The sequence below is a fragment of the Panthera onca genome, chromosome B1, assembly GCF_046562875.1.
Source record: "Panthera onca isolate mPanOnc1 chromosome B1, mPanOnc1 haplotype 2, whole genome shotgun sequence".
Lineage (NCBI taxonomy): Eukaryota > Metazoa > Chordata > Mammalia > Carnivora > Felidae > Panthera > Panthera onca.
In genome coordinates this window covers 121,376,986-121,382,985 of record NC_138342.1, presented here as the reverse complement: position 1 = coordinate 121,382,985, position 6,000 = coordinate 121,376,986, and positions in this window count along the sequence as shown.

Below are 6,000 nucleotides of genomic sequence, written 5' to 3'. Positions count from 1 at the left end.
AAAATTCCCTAAGCCTTAAATTCTCAGTTTTCTGGAACCTTAACATCTGTTACATAAAGTTAAGTAAAACATGGTTTGTACTTTTAGGTGGAGCTTGTGACCCAGTGAAGGAGACACATGTGTCAACAAATCCAGTGCAGTAAATGATACAACTGAGGCAGGTTCGCAGTGTGGAGGAAACATAGAACAAGATTAAATGGTTGGTCTTCTCAGGGTAGACGATGTTCTAATCAGACCCTGAAAGATGAGAGTTTTCATAGGTAGACTTCACTTGTCCCTGTGCTGAGGTGTCTCCCTGTGGAATTCTTGCCATTTATGTTTCCTGAAATCTCTCATATCAAACATCACCTACTTCATGAAAATTTTTCTTATCCTTCCCACCAGATTTGATTTCTCCTGTTTCCTAATTTTCATGGCACTCTTGACTTAGTATCTGGGAAATTCTCTGGAAAATTCTCTCAGATGGGAGAGACCTTAGCCAGATTCTTCAGAACTGTGTTCATTTTCATGGTTGCTGATCAATAGCTCTGTAACAAATGTCTAGTCATAGGTAATGTGAAATAGCTAGCCTAGAACATATAAATTAGTTTTCACAGTGAAGCTGATTTTGCCTCTTCCATGTCCATCTTCTTTAGTCTTGGCAAGGGGAGATTTGATGATAAATAAGTTGTGAAAAATAGATTCCAGCTCATGTCCTGTCCTTACAGTGTCTCAGAGGATTTTCATGGTTACTTTGTGAGGTAGGTACTATTATCCCCATTTTATAGATGAGGAAGAAGAAACTCAAAAATTTTAAGGCACTTGTCAAAGATCACACAGGTGATAAATGGGAGCACTAAGATGAAATCGAATTTGTCTGATCCTGAAGCACAAATTGTATCTTGATGAACAAATGACATCTTAATGGAGAGCATTTCCAGAGATTACAGGTTTTACTGGGAGATACAGTTAGACACAATTCTGACTTGCTTTGGTGATCAAAATTGGTTTATTCCAGCCTAAATCAGGTCACTAGGAGATGGTAAAACTTGATTATTCCATGGAAAAGAGACCTACCATGGTAAATTGTCAGGAAGATTGTATGTACAGAAATTTTTGAAAACAAGGTGAGAGGGATATATTTTTCTGTTTAAGTGTGGAACGAGACACCAATGAACAAAATGTAACAAAATATTCAGGTAGTGGGCTTAGCTCTGGAAAGTACAGGCTGCTCCAATCAGTGCCACTGATTACCACAAACATTTCTTACAAATGTGTCTGATATGTAAGTTTCTCCTTCATTTTATGCCACTAGTGACATTATTAAGTAATAAAATGTTTGGTTGAAAATGGACAAGGAAGAAAAACAATTGAGGTATTTTTGCTTTTGAAGACTTCCATTTTTTTTAATGTTTTATATTTCTTGAAGTGAAACTCATAATACTGTCACCTCTGATCTCTCTACTGCTCAAATATAGCTATCTTTACCCAGTGATTGTCTATAATTTCTCCATTTGTAATTCTGTTTTTTTTCCTGGCATTTACTAAACATAATCATGTGAGCTATTGTGCTGTAAATTCCAGACATGCCTCTCTTTAAGAAAATAGAATTTCAAATAATACATTAGCGGAAAATTGTATATATTAGCCGGTTGTTGTTGTTAAAAAGATTTTTCACACAACCAGATTTAAAGAACCTGATCCCTTGGGGCAAATATTCTCAATCTGGAGTCATAAATGGCTATTCTGAGAGATCAGTGCACTTCCTGAAAATGCATTAAAAACAAGAAGTATAAAGGATATATTCTTAAAAGTCAGTAGAGTCTTTAAATCTCAGGTATAAAAATTGGAACATAATTTTTCTAATACAATTAACTTATAAGCACCTATTTGCTTGTTAGGTGCTTAACTTAGTTTTCTCAATTCTATTAATTGAGTGTATCCTGGTTTACAACTTATCCAGTTTAAGATTCTGTTGCTTTCTCTCTCTCTTCCTCCTTTTCCCTCACTGTGGGGTAGCTTGCTGGTCCAGAGGAGACTCATGAAGCACTGTGACATTGGGGGACATGTCTGGGTGTTGATGACCTCTCTCAACACCTCTCTTTTCTAAAGAGGTGACTTGGTCTCTCTGTTCTCTGGGTGTGAGGAAAGCATAACTTGGCTCTAGTGAACAGGCACTGACTATTCTCAAACTATTGATTGGTCCCATGCCTGGTATGTGCAATGCCATGGAATTGTAGCCACATCTCTGCACACCAGTCAACAGGCTGCACTGTTCTTTGGTATTGTGTGTGGTTGCCCTTCCAGGTAGCCTTTCCCATGGCCTGTTGGTTGGTTCACTTTCCCAACTAACTTCCAGGCCTCCTGGAGCTCACAAAGGCCCAATGCTTACTAAGTAGGCACCATGAGACTACCCAGGGGGCTGGACAGGCCATAATCCTCAGCCCTTCAGGATCTAGATAAGGCATACTAACATTTATATTTCCACTTTACACCATTTTGTTCTGGGTTCTTCTATTAAGACTGAGATTTTCAAAATACTCCAAAGGGAAAGCTGGATACAAATTTCTTTACTCTTGGGCCCTGTTAACATGAAGGAGAAATCTCTGCCCCACCTCTACCCTAAGACTCTTCCAGGAGTGTGATGCAGTACATATCTGTTATGTGCTGAATTGTGTCCTCTCAAATTAATATGTTGAAGCCCTAAGCCCAGTACCTCAGAATGTGACTGTATATGGAGGAATGGTCTTTAAAGAGGTGATTAAGTTAAAATGAAGCTCTTAGGGTGGTGCTTAACCCGACCTGGTATTTGTAAGAAGAAGAAATTGAGACACACGAGGAGACACCAGAGGTGTGCACACAGAGGTAAGGCCATGTGAGGACACGGAGGAGGATGGTCATCTTCAAGCTAAGGAGAGAGGCCTTAAGAGAAACCAACCCTGACATCATCTTGATCATGGCCTGTTGTTTCTTTTATGCCACCTAGTCTGTGGTATTTCGCTATAATAGTCCTAGCAAATTAATATAACATCCTTCCGACATCACAATTTTCTCCCACCTGTCTAAGAACTCTGTTTTCTTTTCCTTACCTACCATTTATATCTCCTTCAGGGCAGGAGTGGCTATGAAGGGGACTTGTTCCATAGGTTCACACAGGCTCCAGTAAACCCTACCCCCAACTAAGTTTTTGGCTTATACTTACCAGGAATTTGAATCTTTTGTTAAAGAATCTAGAGTCTTTGTTTTGCTTGTTCAAATGGGGGTGATTGAAGGAAGGAAAAACAAACATGATATTTAAGTTTTCAGATCTCACATACACTTGACCTCCAGTATCCCTAGGAGATACTTCCCAGACCTCCAGTGGATGCCTGAAACTACACACACACACACACACACACACACACACACACACACACACGGTACCTGTATATATATAGAGCAGCCTGGCACCTATATATATATATATATATATATATATATATATATATATATATAGTGCTGAACTGTATATGTACTATGTTTTTTCCTATACATACAAGCCTATGACAAAGTTTAATGTATAAATTAGGCACAGTGAAATGCTAACAACAATAAATAAGAATAAAATAGAACAATTATTACATACTGTAATAAAAGTGATGTGAATGTGGTCTCCGTCTCTCTCAGATTTCTTTTTGTGGTATCTTGTGCTGATGTGAGATGATGACATCCTATGTGCTGAGATGAAGTGAGGTGAATGCTGTAGGCAAGGTGACAATATTAGGCTAATACTGACCTTCTGGTAATACATCATATGGAGGACCACCTGCTTTCAGACCAGATGACTGACCCTGTGGAAAGCGAAACCATATATAAGAGGGGACTAATATAAATATGTCATATATCATCTCCCCACAAATGTGTGTGCATCTGCTCATATTTTTTTTCTGGGGAGAGTCCACATTTTTCTTCAGATTCTCAAAGGAGTTCATGACCACAAACATGTTAAGATTCACCACCCTATTATGTTTGAAATATGCTTTGCTTTTAAATATATGATTTATAGACATTTTAGAAATGTAGCTATTATGTAAATGAGAGAGCAGAATGTTTATCTTCAATAAATGTAAATGCTACCACAGTCATTTCCTTCATTTAAAAAAAAATCTCTGATTTAATTTGCCATGATAAACGAAGCTAAAGTAAACTGTCTGTGAAATACTTGATTTCCTTCTTCATGCTCATCCAGTTCCACATTGAGAGATCATAAAACCATATACAACTACTTCTACTAGGACAAGCCATCTTAGAGCACCACCATCATCAAGAGACATTCTACCTCACTCAGTATTTAAACATCCATATGCATTCATACAGATGTCACTGCTCCTTATGTTTCTTCTGCCTTTTGTGCCTTTTGTATTCATGGAACAACAAGGATTAGGAGTTAACAGTGATCATGAATGACCTATACTCCTCTCCACATTCTGGGGATTTTTGTCCTTTCCCTCGTGTCTCAACACATCACTACCAGCCCTGATTACTATAGTCGCTGCCATGAGAATGTAACTCGACTTCCACCTCCTGGCTATGATTGTCTGGACTGGGGCTCAGGACCTGGGCCAATCATGGTACTACCTTGCGAATTTGGAGCTGGCACACAGACTATGAAGTTCAAGAGCTGTTAGTATCCATGCAACCTGCTGCATACCAGAGATGTAGAGAAGGTCTGTATAAGAGGGAGAGAGAGAAAGAATGGAGCATGGAGCAAGCACCATAGTGGGGGAAGAGGGACAGATAAGTCCTAATGGCATGTCCTTATTTCCAAGTTGTCACTGATGCCCAGCTGCATTCCTGTTTTTGGTTTCCATGGGCAGCCTGGTACCTTTCCAATAGTTTCTCCCTTTTAGTTAAGTTGGGTCAAATTTCCATTTCTAATAACATTTCCCATTAATTTAAATACACATATACACATGTACACATGTAAAAATGACCTTAATGCATGATTACCAAGGCTTAACTCTTCTAATGTTTTCAAAGTTTTCAAAGCTTCCATAAGTTTTCAAAATTAGAATGAAAACCATGACTTGGTCTATAAAGTTATCAGTAATATAAACAAGTAACTGTGGTAAAAAAAAAAAAAACAACCTTTGTCATTCTCAGTGCTATATTTTTATAGGTTTTTAAAGTGAAGGATCATAAAAGTCTCCTTGGGGCATACCAATCTCACTTGAAATAGAAATCTCCAGGAATAATGAATGAATTACTTCACTAAAAAGGAAGGTGTTACACCAGCCCTGCAGATCCTGGCTTGACTTATTGCTTTAGACAGCAAGGTAACTGTGGGGAATCACTTTTGACTTCTGGCCCTATAAAGATATTTCAAGAGGAAATGAAAAATATTTTGTCCTTCATTGGCAACTGGAGTTATGTTTGGGGGGACACAGTGACTAAAAGTTCAAGGTTTGTAAAATTGGATGCTGAATGAGTTTAATAATAGAATAGAAGCATCTGAATCCTCTAGGCTTATTCAAAGAAAACACCAACAAATGACTAAAAAAGGTAACTATCAGGCTGATTGATGGATTTTTAAAATGCCACGTGGTACATGTATCTGATTCATTCTCTCTCCCTCTCTCTCCCTGTCTTTCTCTCTGTCGCCCTCTTCTCCACAGAATTTAAACTTCCTCAATGATGTGCACAGGTACATCACATTTTCCTCAGCAGCCCTGTAAAAGGTCTAGGTCAGCATGATCTATGTCTGGATTTTAATTGTAAGAGGGTTTTCTGGATATCTCACTTTAAGTGTTCATTTCCATAAAGACATTAGCTGCATCTATTTTACAACTCTGTCTTTTAGAAGAAACAGTTTAGTACTTTTGGCACAGTGGCAGTCTTCATAAACACGCACACACATGCACACACACACACACACACACACACACACACAGAGCTCCATTTCAAGTTAGAGGACAAATATGTTAAACATCTTTTCAATTTAGTAGCAAAGCTCTGGCATCCTAATGTTCTGTTATTCTTTTT